The 11095-nt window shown below is 48.0% G+C and overlaps 1 pseudogene; it reads right to left on the reverse strand.

The window, feature by feature from the left end:
* Positions 1 to 697: 697 nt before the first annotated feature.
* Positions 698 to 5191, reverse strand: LOC120564280 (annotated as a pseudogene).
* Between the last annotated feature and the right edge of the window lie 5904 nt (positions 5192 to 11095).

Consider the following 11095-nt stretch of genomic DNA (forward strand, 5'->3'; position numbering starts at 1 on the left):
TTATGTTTTTTAATGTTTCTTTTTTCAATAAAGACTATTATGACCTCATAACAAGCAAGATTCCAGAACGGCTCATCTGAGCTTTCATTTTCTCAAAGGCAGAGCAGGATACCCAGGGCTCGGTTTACACCTATCACCATTTCAAGCCAAATGGGGACCATAGGCAGGCTGGGGGAACGCATATTAATGTTAAAAAGCCTCATAAAGTGAAATTTCCATGCCATGGGACCTTTAACCCTTGTATTGTCCTTCGTGTCACGGGAACTTCCGTGTCACGTGAACTTGCGGCCTCGTCCTTCGGGTCCCAGGGACACTGGCTTATTGTGATTCTATGCATTTTCTACTAGCCTCGCGGCCTCTGTCCTTCGGGTCCCAGGGACCCTCACTTATTCTATGTTATTCCATGTCACACGCTTGCCTCGTCCTTCGGGTCCCCGGGACCCTGGCCTACTATTTGAACACTTTGCCACGTCAACTACCGCGGTGGCAACTACTTGGCCCTTGGGGTCTCCGGGACCCTCGCCTAGTCAATGGCATGCATTTTTGTCTCTCGCTACTGGCCTCGTGGCAGCTGGTGTCCCTCGGGTCCCCGGGACCCTTGTTGTATGTGGAAAGTTGATGTCGCTGTTTTTTTTTGTTTTTTTTTGTGCAGCGTAAAGTCAAAGACGAAGCTCAAACCGCCGCATGAGTCAAGAGGCTACTGTCTCACGCAGTTCGCGCAGTAGGGGCGTGTGCAGCTCCCGCAGATGTATCTCTGGCAGCCACCGCACACGGTGTGTGTCTTGCGGTCCTTTTTCTTTGCACAGAGCTGACACCTCTTTCGCTTGCTGGGCACTCTCGCCGCTCTCGGTTCCGCTTGCTCCTCCTCGTCTTCCTCCTCCTCGTCTCCTCGCTGGTCTTGTCGGGCTCGCCTGACACCAGCGCCTGACTTCGGCGCGCCTGACCTCGCCGCCACGGCTTTGACGAGCGCGGCGGATGCCTGCGTGCGAGGTAGACGCGAGCATCTCTCGATGAGCGGAGTGACGAGCGCCCTGCCCTGCTGCTCGAGGAAGGCCCTGCGCCTGTTGAGCTTGCCGCGCAGCCACTTGGGCCTGAGCTCTTGCCAGAGCACAAAGGCGTTGTAGGCGGACACGTCGAGGATGTTGTGGAACAGGGCGAAGGGCCAGCGCGCCGTCTTCCTGCGGCAGCTGTACGTGCCGACAAGCTTGTCCAGGTTGTCCACGCCGCCCCTGGTGCTGTTGTAGTGCATGATGATGTCGGGCTTGGCGGCCCTGGAGGCGCTGACCCGCGCGTCCCCCGTGTGCAGCGTGCTCAGCAGCACCACGTTCCTGTTCCTCTTGGGCACGTAGGACACCAGAGTGACGGTGGGCGTGAAGGCGAACCTGGACGAGAAGACCGCGCGGCCCTTGGTGTCGAGCAAGGCGCGCGGCAGCTCGGGCTTGTTTTTGCGCATTGTGCCCACCACGGTGAGGCGCCCCTCGTGGAGGAGCTGCCGAGCCAGCTCGTAGGAGGTGAAAAAGTTGTCACACGTCACGTTGCGCGGACCCCGCAGGCCCTGATTCCTCTCGGGCTCGCCGCTCACAGACTTGCCCGTCTAGACCTGCATGTTCCACGCGTAGCTCGAGCCGGCATCGCAGGCCACCCACACCTTGAATCCGTACCTGGCGGGCTTGCTGGGCATGTACTGGCGGAAGGAGCATCGACCTTGGTGGACGTAACGGACAAGGAGGAGAACGATGAGCATGGGAGGAAAAGAGTGACGATGAAAAAGTTACAAAAACACACACACACATGCACACACATAGACACACACACACACCGCGAAAGGGAACCAGCTGCTCGTCCACGGTCACATGGGGGCCCGGGTTGTAGAGGCGAGGCAGCCGCCGCACCCAGGCGTCCCACACGTCTCGTATGGCCGCCAGTTTGTCCGAGGCTCGTCTGGCGCCTCTCGTCTCGCGGTCGTTGAATCGCAGCAGTCGGGAGAGCGCGTGGAACCGCTTGAGTGACATCGTGGCGCGGAAAATGGCCCTGCCGCTCTCCTCGTGCCACAGGCTCTCCAGGGCCTCGTTTTGGGACCTGTATGCGCCGGCGAGGAGCAGCAGCCCGAGGTAGCCGCCCAGCTCCGTGACGTCATTTTCCAGTCGTTGCCGCATTTCCTCAGGCCCTCGAGGTTCGTGGCGGTCACCACGATCTCTAGTATGCGCCGCGTGACCAACAGGTCAAACGTGGAGAGTATGTCGCGGACGGGTGTGGCCACGTACTCCCGGGCTATCTGGAGCCTGTTCGTCGTCGTCGTCTTGGTCATGTTGTTCTCGTTCGTCATCTCGTTGTTGGTCCTCTTCCTCCTCTTCAAATTCGGCACCGTGGCGGCGAGGTCGACGGGGATGATACGTCGTCGAGGACCATTCAATTTCACCGTTTCTGGACACGAACCTTTCGCTCTCCTCCTCATCCTGCTCGTCCTCGTCTTCGCCCTCTTTGTCTTCTTCTTCTCCCCTTTGCCGTCCATCTTGGGGTGCTGCTGCGTTTGCTCCTCGTTCTTTTCTCGTTCTTGTCCTCGTTCGTCTCGGTTGTCGGCGTCGTCATAGTCGTCTTCTCCTGCGTCATGGTCGTGGTTGTCGGCGTCGCGGCAGTTGTTTTCTCCGTCGTCGTCATCGTGTTTGTCTCGGTCCTCCTCTGAAGCACAACCGCCAGATGACCGTTGGTCGTCGGAGTCGCTGTGGTCATCTTCTTCTTCTTCTTCTTCTTCTTCTTCTTCTTCTTCTTCTTCTGTGTCTTCTACCTCTTCCACTTGGGGGACATTGCGTGCCGCAAGGGTGAGAACCCGATGCAACTTCCAATTTAGAGTCCATTCCGGCATCACAACCGGCTGCTGAACCGAGTACAAAGAGTACAAAGGTCCAAAAGAAGAAGAAGAAGAAGAAGAAGCAAAGATGACAAAAACAAGAAGACAAATGTGAACAGTGTATGTGTGTGTGTGTGTGTGTGTGTGTGTGTGTGTGTGTGTGTGTGTGTGTGTGTGTGTGTGTGTGTGTGTGTGTGTGTAATAAAAGTGTTTAGTAGGACGAGGATGAGGTTTGTTTCTTTTCCCCCTTTCCCTTACCATTTCTGTGTTACTACTACAAGCCAGGCCAGGGTCCCCCGAATACCATTGAATAACTCACGGGTCCCCGAGACCCGAAGGCCAGGGCCGCGGTAGTAGAGAAATACCATTGAATAACGTACGGGTCACAGAGACCCGAAGGCCAGGGCTGCGGTAGTAGAGAAATACGACGGAATAATGTACGGGTCATAGAGACCCGAAGGCCAGGGCCGCGGTAGCAGAGAAATACCATAGAATAATGCACGGGTCACAGAGACCCGAAGGCCAGGGCCGCGGTAGCAGAGAAATACCATTGAATGATGCACGGGTCACAGAGACCCGAAGGCCAGGGCCGCGGTAGCAGAGAAATACCATTGAATAATGCACGGGTCCCTGAGACCCGAAGGCCAGAGCCGTGGTAGCAGAGAAATACCATCGAATAACGTATGGGTCCCTGAGACCCGAAGGCCAGAACCGCGGTAGCAGAGAAATACCATTGAATAATGCACGGGTCCCTGAGACCCGAAGGCCAGAGCCGCGGTAGCAGAGAAATACCATTGAATAATGCACGGGTCCCTGAGACCCGAAGGCCAGGCCGCGGTAGCAGAGAAATACCATTGAATACCGTATGGGTCAGAGAGACCCGAAGGCCAGAGCCGCGGTAGCAGAGAAATACCATTGAATACCGTATGGGTCAGAGAGACCCGAAGGCCAGAGCCGCGGTAGCAGAGAAATACCATTGAATACCATATGGGTCAGAGAGACCCGAAGGCCAGAGCCGCGGTAGCAGAGAAATACCATTGAATACCGTATGGGTCAGAGAGACCCGAAGGCCAGGGCCACGGTAGCAGAGAAATACCACGGAATAACGTATGGGTCAGAGAGACCCGAAGGCCAGAGCCGCGGTAGCAGAAAAATACCATGGAATCCTGGCCAGGGTCCCCGAGACCCGAAGGCCAGGGCCGCGGTAGCAGGGAAATACCACGGAATAACGTATGGGTCCTCGAGACCCGAAGCACAACGCCAGGCCAATACAAAAAGTCAAATAAACTGAACGGGTCCCTGTGACCCAAAGGACAACACATGGGTTCAGATGTTCATAGAGTCCGTTATTCGAGTTTTAAATAACAATACACATTTTCATTGGCCCATCAGTATGCTTTGACTAGAGGAGTAACTATTCACTAATGGCATTCTAGATAGGCGGAGCCAGCACTTTCTACGACTCTGGGCTACTCTGCTTTTTCCTTACAATACCCTTAATGGAGCAGCAATGCTTAGTGTCAGATAACGTCCATAATATTTGGACTTTGGGTTAGATTTTTTGACAGTTTTAAGTGGTTATGATGAGCAATATAGGAGAGGATTTTGGTGATGATTGATCGTTGTTTAGGTACATTAAACCACGTTAAGCTTTTTCACGTTAAGCTTTTTCCTTACAATACCCTTAATGGAGTAGTAACGCTTAGTGTCAGATAACGTCCATAATATTTGGACTTTGGGTTAGATTTTTTGACAGTTTTAAGTGGTTATGATGCGCAATATAGGAGAGGATTTTGGTGATGATTGATCGTTGTTTAGGTACATTAAACCACGTTAAGCTTTTTCCTTACAATAGGCTCTAATGAAGCAGAAATGCTTAATGTCAGATAACGTCCATAATAATTGGACTTTGGGTTCGAGTTTTTGACAGTTTTCAGTGCTTATGAGGAGAAATATGAGAGAGAAATTTGGTAATCATTGATCATTGTTTAGGTACATTGAACCACGTTAAGCTTTTTCCTCGCCATAGGGCCAATGATGAAGAAAACATTAACGTGAAATAACTTCTATAATCGTTGGATTTCGATTTAGTTTTTTTGACAGGCTTAAGTGTTCATGACAAGATATGACCATGATAAATCTGGTGATGATTGATCATTGTTTAGATACATTAAACCATGTTAAGCTTTTTCCCCATCGTGAATCCTGGAAAACACACACCAGCGTTTTCATACCTGCAGGAGAAGGGAACAAGGTTTTCTTCTCAAAAGTTGACTGGAACAGCTCCCCTCCTTCTGCCCTTTTTGGAGGGAAAGTTTCTCCGTGGCCGCTGACGAGCGACATGGACCGGTTCTGTTGTTTCGTGGAAACCTACGGACTGATGGACTACATACAGTAAGGCTTAGTGTTCTGGGCAGAGATAGAACATAGTATGTGTATTAATGTGTAAAGGCTAATGTTGCCATTTGTTTACCATTAATGTGATCGATTGATAAGCGCTACTGCTGCACGTTTGATTTATTAATCTATGATTGTAACAGCTTAGTCAAATCTATTTCTGTGAATGTACTCTGATCACGGTGCATTGTTGACATGTTGTGTTGAATATGTAGCTTGTTCAGGCTGTAAATGCTACATTTTTGCTTCTCCCACTGCTGAGGAGTTTTTGTTACTGTTCTGCGAGATAATAATCTCCGTCGGTCCGTCTGTTCACAGGCGCGAGGCGACGGTCTGTGTAGACCGGCGGAGCCGTGTTATCTCCGGGGAAAATCAACTGTTAGTACACCGGAGTGGTTATAACGAACGTTCCCCTCAGTGAGACGCAATTCTCAAAGTCTGCCCTAATTTCACGTTAGTCCATACCTGAGTGACTGAGAGGGCTGGTCATTATTGATAACTAATATCTAAGTGTGTCCCTTTCTTTCTCCTTTCCTCTATCACACACACACACACACACACACACACACACACACACACACACACACACACACACACACACACACACACACACACACACACACACACACACACACACACACACACACACACACACACACACACACACACACACACACACACACACACACACACACACACACACACACACACACACACACACACACGCCCAAAGTGAACAGCTGGCCAACAGCGAGTCACGTATGTCGAATAGCTACACAGCTAGCACAGCTAGCGGAGTAGCTAGTGTGTCCTTCTTTGTCAACCACACGTTAGTCTGAGAGCTAACTGACTAGACATAGTCACATGGCGTTGACACCACGCACACAACACACACACACACACACACACACACACACACACACACACACACACACACACACACACACACACACACACACACACACACACACACGAGAAGTATAAAAGAGCAGAAAAAGCAGCAGAACCCAAGCAAAGTAAAGTACTTATCTTAATATCTAGCTGTCTGTAGTAAGTTCCTCAGAAGCCAAAAGCACACTAGCCTTGGTCTGATTTGAGCTGACTTATGTAATTGGCTGCAGGTGACTAGGCCCCACCCAGCTAATCAGTCACCAAAGCACCAGGGGTCTCATTTATAAAACTGTGCGTAGGATCCTTACTATAAGTGTACGTGCGCCCAAAAGCCCAAACTGGTAACGAAAAAACGTCACATTTATAAAACCGTGTGTACGCACACCTGTAAGCATGTTCCCTTTATAAATCACAGATTGACTACAAGTGTGCGTACGTGGATCAGCCTCTTATCCTGCCCTGTACACGCCCATTTTTAACCATAAATAGTTCCAAAAAAAATTCACCTCGTGAATGCTGATAAGTATGTTAATGACCCTTGCAGTTGTTCTTTTGTTACACCGAATCATGCCAAATCATTACGACTGGCGGAGAAAAAAAACAAAAAAACCTATCAGACGCTCGGGAATTGCTGCCAATTGAATTATAATTTCGGCCTGTTGTCGCACAGTGTAGGGAAACCGGATCCATAGACTACCTTTATTAATAAAATCTTCCAAAACAGCAGGCATTACGGCACTCGGGGACAGCTTCGATATACCAGACGTATATAATAAGATTTAACAGAACTATATATTATATCCAAACAAGCCTTAGTGATGAAGTTTAAGATTATATATAATATTTATTTAAAAAAACACTTAGCTGTCTGACATTTCCCTCTGGAAACAGCCGGTTTCACCCAGAGTGGCGAGGACCTGGATGGCACGGTTCCGGCGCGTTACCCTCTCTACTGGACCCAATTCAGTACATAGATCCAAGAGCGCAGCTATATTACTGTTACAGCTATATTAGGGAATTTAAATCGGCATATGAGCCAGTCATCGTCATGGTCCCTGAAGTCTCCTGATTCTTCCATTGCTGTCCTCCTGCGGGGCCAGCAGTGCCATCATGCAGCATTACGCACGGATTCACCGCAGTATTTATATGTTTAGCCTACAACAATTTGTGATTGTTAACACCTTGCTAAAATCACAGCAACAACTAGTGGTATCCCCCACCCCGAGATACAATTTGAAATCGAAATGTAATAGGCAAACACACTTTTCTTCATGCAGGTTTTGTTATGAACAGTATTAAAGTTCGGACTGATAACGAGGACATAGAGCATAACGATTGCGCGATAGCTTAACGGCTGTATTTTCAGACTTTGACATTTGATGATATATGCACAGTTATAAAGACAGATATTTAGTTATTTACACTGTGTTCTGCAGTTATATTCTAGGGTATTTGATGCTATCCTGTATTCCATGCAGTCGTAGCGGACAATGTGACGGCGAGACAGCGCTGATTAAATATTAAGAATGAGTTCTGATTTAAGATTTGAGTTGGAGGAGTTTATGGAACAATTATCACTCAGAACAATTATCACTCAATTATCACTCAGTACAATCTTCATGATATGGTGTGAAGAAATGTGCGTGAGGCATTAATACTTAAACATATTAAGAGTAGCCTAATCGTTATTCCCACATGTACTTTCTGCAGTCTGACTTCAGTTCACCACCTCACCATCTGCGTCGCCAATTCCTATTTTGTCTCCAAAATGTGCGTACGCATGGGTCAGAGTTTGCATGGATGACCGCACATTCTCCCGTCAAGTTTGTTTTTTATAAATCTCAACCTTTGCGTGGGAAGTGGCATACGCACATTTTCAGCCCCGTTTTGTGCGTACGCCACGTTTATAAATGAGACCCCTGGACAGTTGTTTGCTCCACTCCCAACTCACACTTAGCTAGATTGAAACTAAGCAGTTTCAGTCACTAAGTAAATCCACTAAATTCTTGCCAAAGACGCACCAAATCCAGCAAACACACACAGCAGAAGTAGAAAAAGCAGCAGAGCCCAAGCAAAGTAAAGTACTTATCTTAATAACGTTACATGTGTTGTGGAACAAAGCTAAGCTAGCTAGCTAACGAGCAAGTTGAGCATCAAGCTAGTGGCGTAAATTGTGTGAGACGAGAGATGTAGTTCACTGAGCGGTTACACACAAATCTAAGTGGTCATATGACAAACCTACGGCTAACTGAGACTTTCTTCGGTTCAAAAATTATCTTACATTGACGACCATCATATTTGTAATCCATTGCTCAATTCAAACGGGATCAAAAAAGTATTATTTCTCCATTGACTCTCCTTCATATTCTTTCAGAATTAAGGTCCCATGAGGTCCACCGGAAGGACTTCGGCTCTCTATTGGAGAGAGGAACTACGATTTCTCCTGTTGCAGGAGTCGAGGTAAGCAAAACAATTTCATCTCGTAAGTGACTTGTCGTTCTTACACATAACCGTGTTACTTTTGTTCCTCACACTGACACAAGTTTGTAAATGTCTGGTCTCAATATGTTTAGAAATGTAATCATAGCTTAGCAAACTCATCGAAGCAGAAGCGAATATCCAAATGTTAGTAGGCTATCCTTGCTAGGTCTACACAATGTTGTGATGTTAACCATGTAACTTCATCCGTCTGGGATGTTGCATTGCAATAACAAATACATTTGAGTAAAGTAATCAACAGGCTATCTGCCTGTGTTAAGTAGGGAGGGATGGTTAGGAAACAAAATGTAATGCATGCCCCAACGTTTTTTCTTCTTCTAATAGTTATCATGAAACGAGGAAGGGACATAGTGTCCTTTTTTGCCACAGCAAACAAAAAAGTAAGAGAAACAAATCAAGGTTTTGAGAGAGTTGAGGAGCAGGAATAGGGAGAGCCAGCATGTGATGAAAGTGAGGACTCTGACACAGAGAGGTAAATTCCAGAGGGTGAGGAGGATGAAGAAGAGGGTGAGTAGCATGAAGAGGGTGAGGAGCATGAAGAAGAGGGTGACGAGGAAGAAAACATACAGGGACAGAGAGAGGAACAGCCAGAGGGACAGCAAGTGGATCCATGCGGATCAAGTACTGCACCATCAGGTTTGTGATGAAGAAGGTTCTTACTATTTAAAAAGCAGTGCAATTACAATTTCATTGTAGGCCTACTGTGTGTCCTTAAAATGGTGCTTTCTGCTGTAAATTCGTTTTCGTGTCATTATGGCTCTGTTTCTTTTTTTTAAGTAAATACTTGGCCTACATTTTGAAATACATGCAGATATACATGCATAAGTAAATAAATGTTGTAGTTGTGCCCTATGTTTACTGTACATCTTTTCTACAGATATCAGCAAGTCCAAGTATGACGTACCAGTACAGCCCAACTTGAATATATTCCCAACCACATTGATGGGGGGACAGAAGATGGAGCTTCAAGCCAAACTGGTATACTACTCATCCGTGGCTTGAGTATTCTGTCATGATGGACTCTACATATTTCTATGCATGTAGACATTTTAGCACACCAAATGCCCCAGACACTGTTTTTGTTTCAATACCTGGTTTTAGAAACTGGAAAAAAGCAACTTGTGTGGGAGACAGAACGGACCCAAATGCTAGGCTCAGCAAAAAACAGGTTTATTAGAATTGACCAAAAGAAAGGATGAGTGGGGAGGCAGACGCCAGGGACAGGAGCGAGGGCCCTGGGGCTGGGATAGGGCAGAGAGGGATACGAGGACTGGGGTAGGATGCCGAGGGAGCTCACTGGGATAGGATGACGAGGGAGCTCACTGGGATAGGATGACGAGGGACTCACTAGGATAGGGTGGCAAGGGACTAACTGGGACAGGATGACGAGGGAGCGCGGGGAAACCGGGGGCCGAGGGAACCGAGGAGGAGGCACTGGAGTCCGGGGAACAGGGGAGTCGAAGAGGGGATGGCTGGAAGCAGGAGCGGAGGCAGGACGGAGCAGAAGCGGAGGCAGGGTGGAGCAGGAAACTGTGAGGAGGGGACCGAATTGGAGGTAACGGAGAGGTATGGAGAGATGGCTGCAGGGGATAAACACAAAGAGTGTCAGCAACAGACAGGGACAGGTAAGTACAAGACTTTGCAGAGAGCTTGTATTGCATGTCACCAGGACAACTGAAGCAACAATCAAGCGACGATGATGAGTGGATCCGGGGTTCAAATACTGGTCGTGATTGTAGATGGCTAGCAGGTGTGCACAGCGGGAGAGGTGATGGTGGAATGACGAGCAGGTGTGCGTAGTCAGCTGGCAGTAGCAGGCAGGAGCAGGCAGGAGGAGGGGAAACACAGGGGACACAGAGAGAGGCAGGGCCAACAGAGAAACTGACAGTGGAAAATAAAAGAGGAACTAGGAAACTAGAAAACAAAACAAAAACTCACAGCCAGTCGACCCCAACCATCACAGAACTATGAGAGACGCAGGGTTTTCAGTACATGCAAAGTCTGAACGACACAAGTGTGCAATGATAGAATGGACACTATGGGCAACACTAACAGATCTCCTTGACAAAGAACACCCTAAACATGTACAAGAAAATCGGGCATATATTAAAACAGTTGGGGAAATGCTGTTACTTACAGCTACACAAAAAATAGCACAAAGAGGACATGATGAATGAAGAAAAGTGAGGTTTTTAGCATCATGGCAGATGAAACAAAGGATATTTCAAAAAAAGAACAGAGGTCTTTCACACTCAGGTACTATTACAATGGGGCCATTAAGGAGAGTTTTCTCCATTTTGAATCTGCAGAGAGGTTAGATGCAGCAGGGCTCACTGGAAAAATAGTGCACTTACTGGAACGTTATGGCCTGAACTACAAAATAACCTCGTAGGCCAAATGTACGATGACGCTGCAGTTATGAGCGGTAAGCATTCAGGGGTTCAGGCAAGGATCAAAGAA

The sequence above is a fragment of the Perca fluviatilis genome, chromosome 8, assembly GCF_010015445.1.
Source record: "Perca fluviatilis chromosome 8, GENO_Pfluv_1.0, whole genome shotgun sequence".
Classification (NCBI taxonomy): Eukaryota; Metazoa; Chordata; class Actinopteri; order Perciformes; family Percidae; genus Perca; species Perca fluviatilis.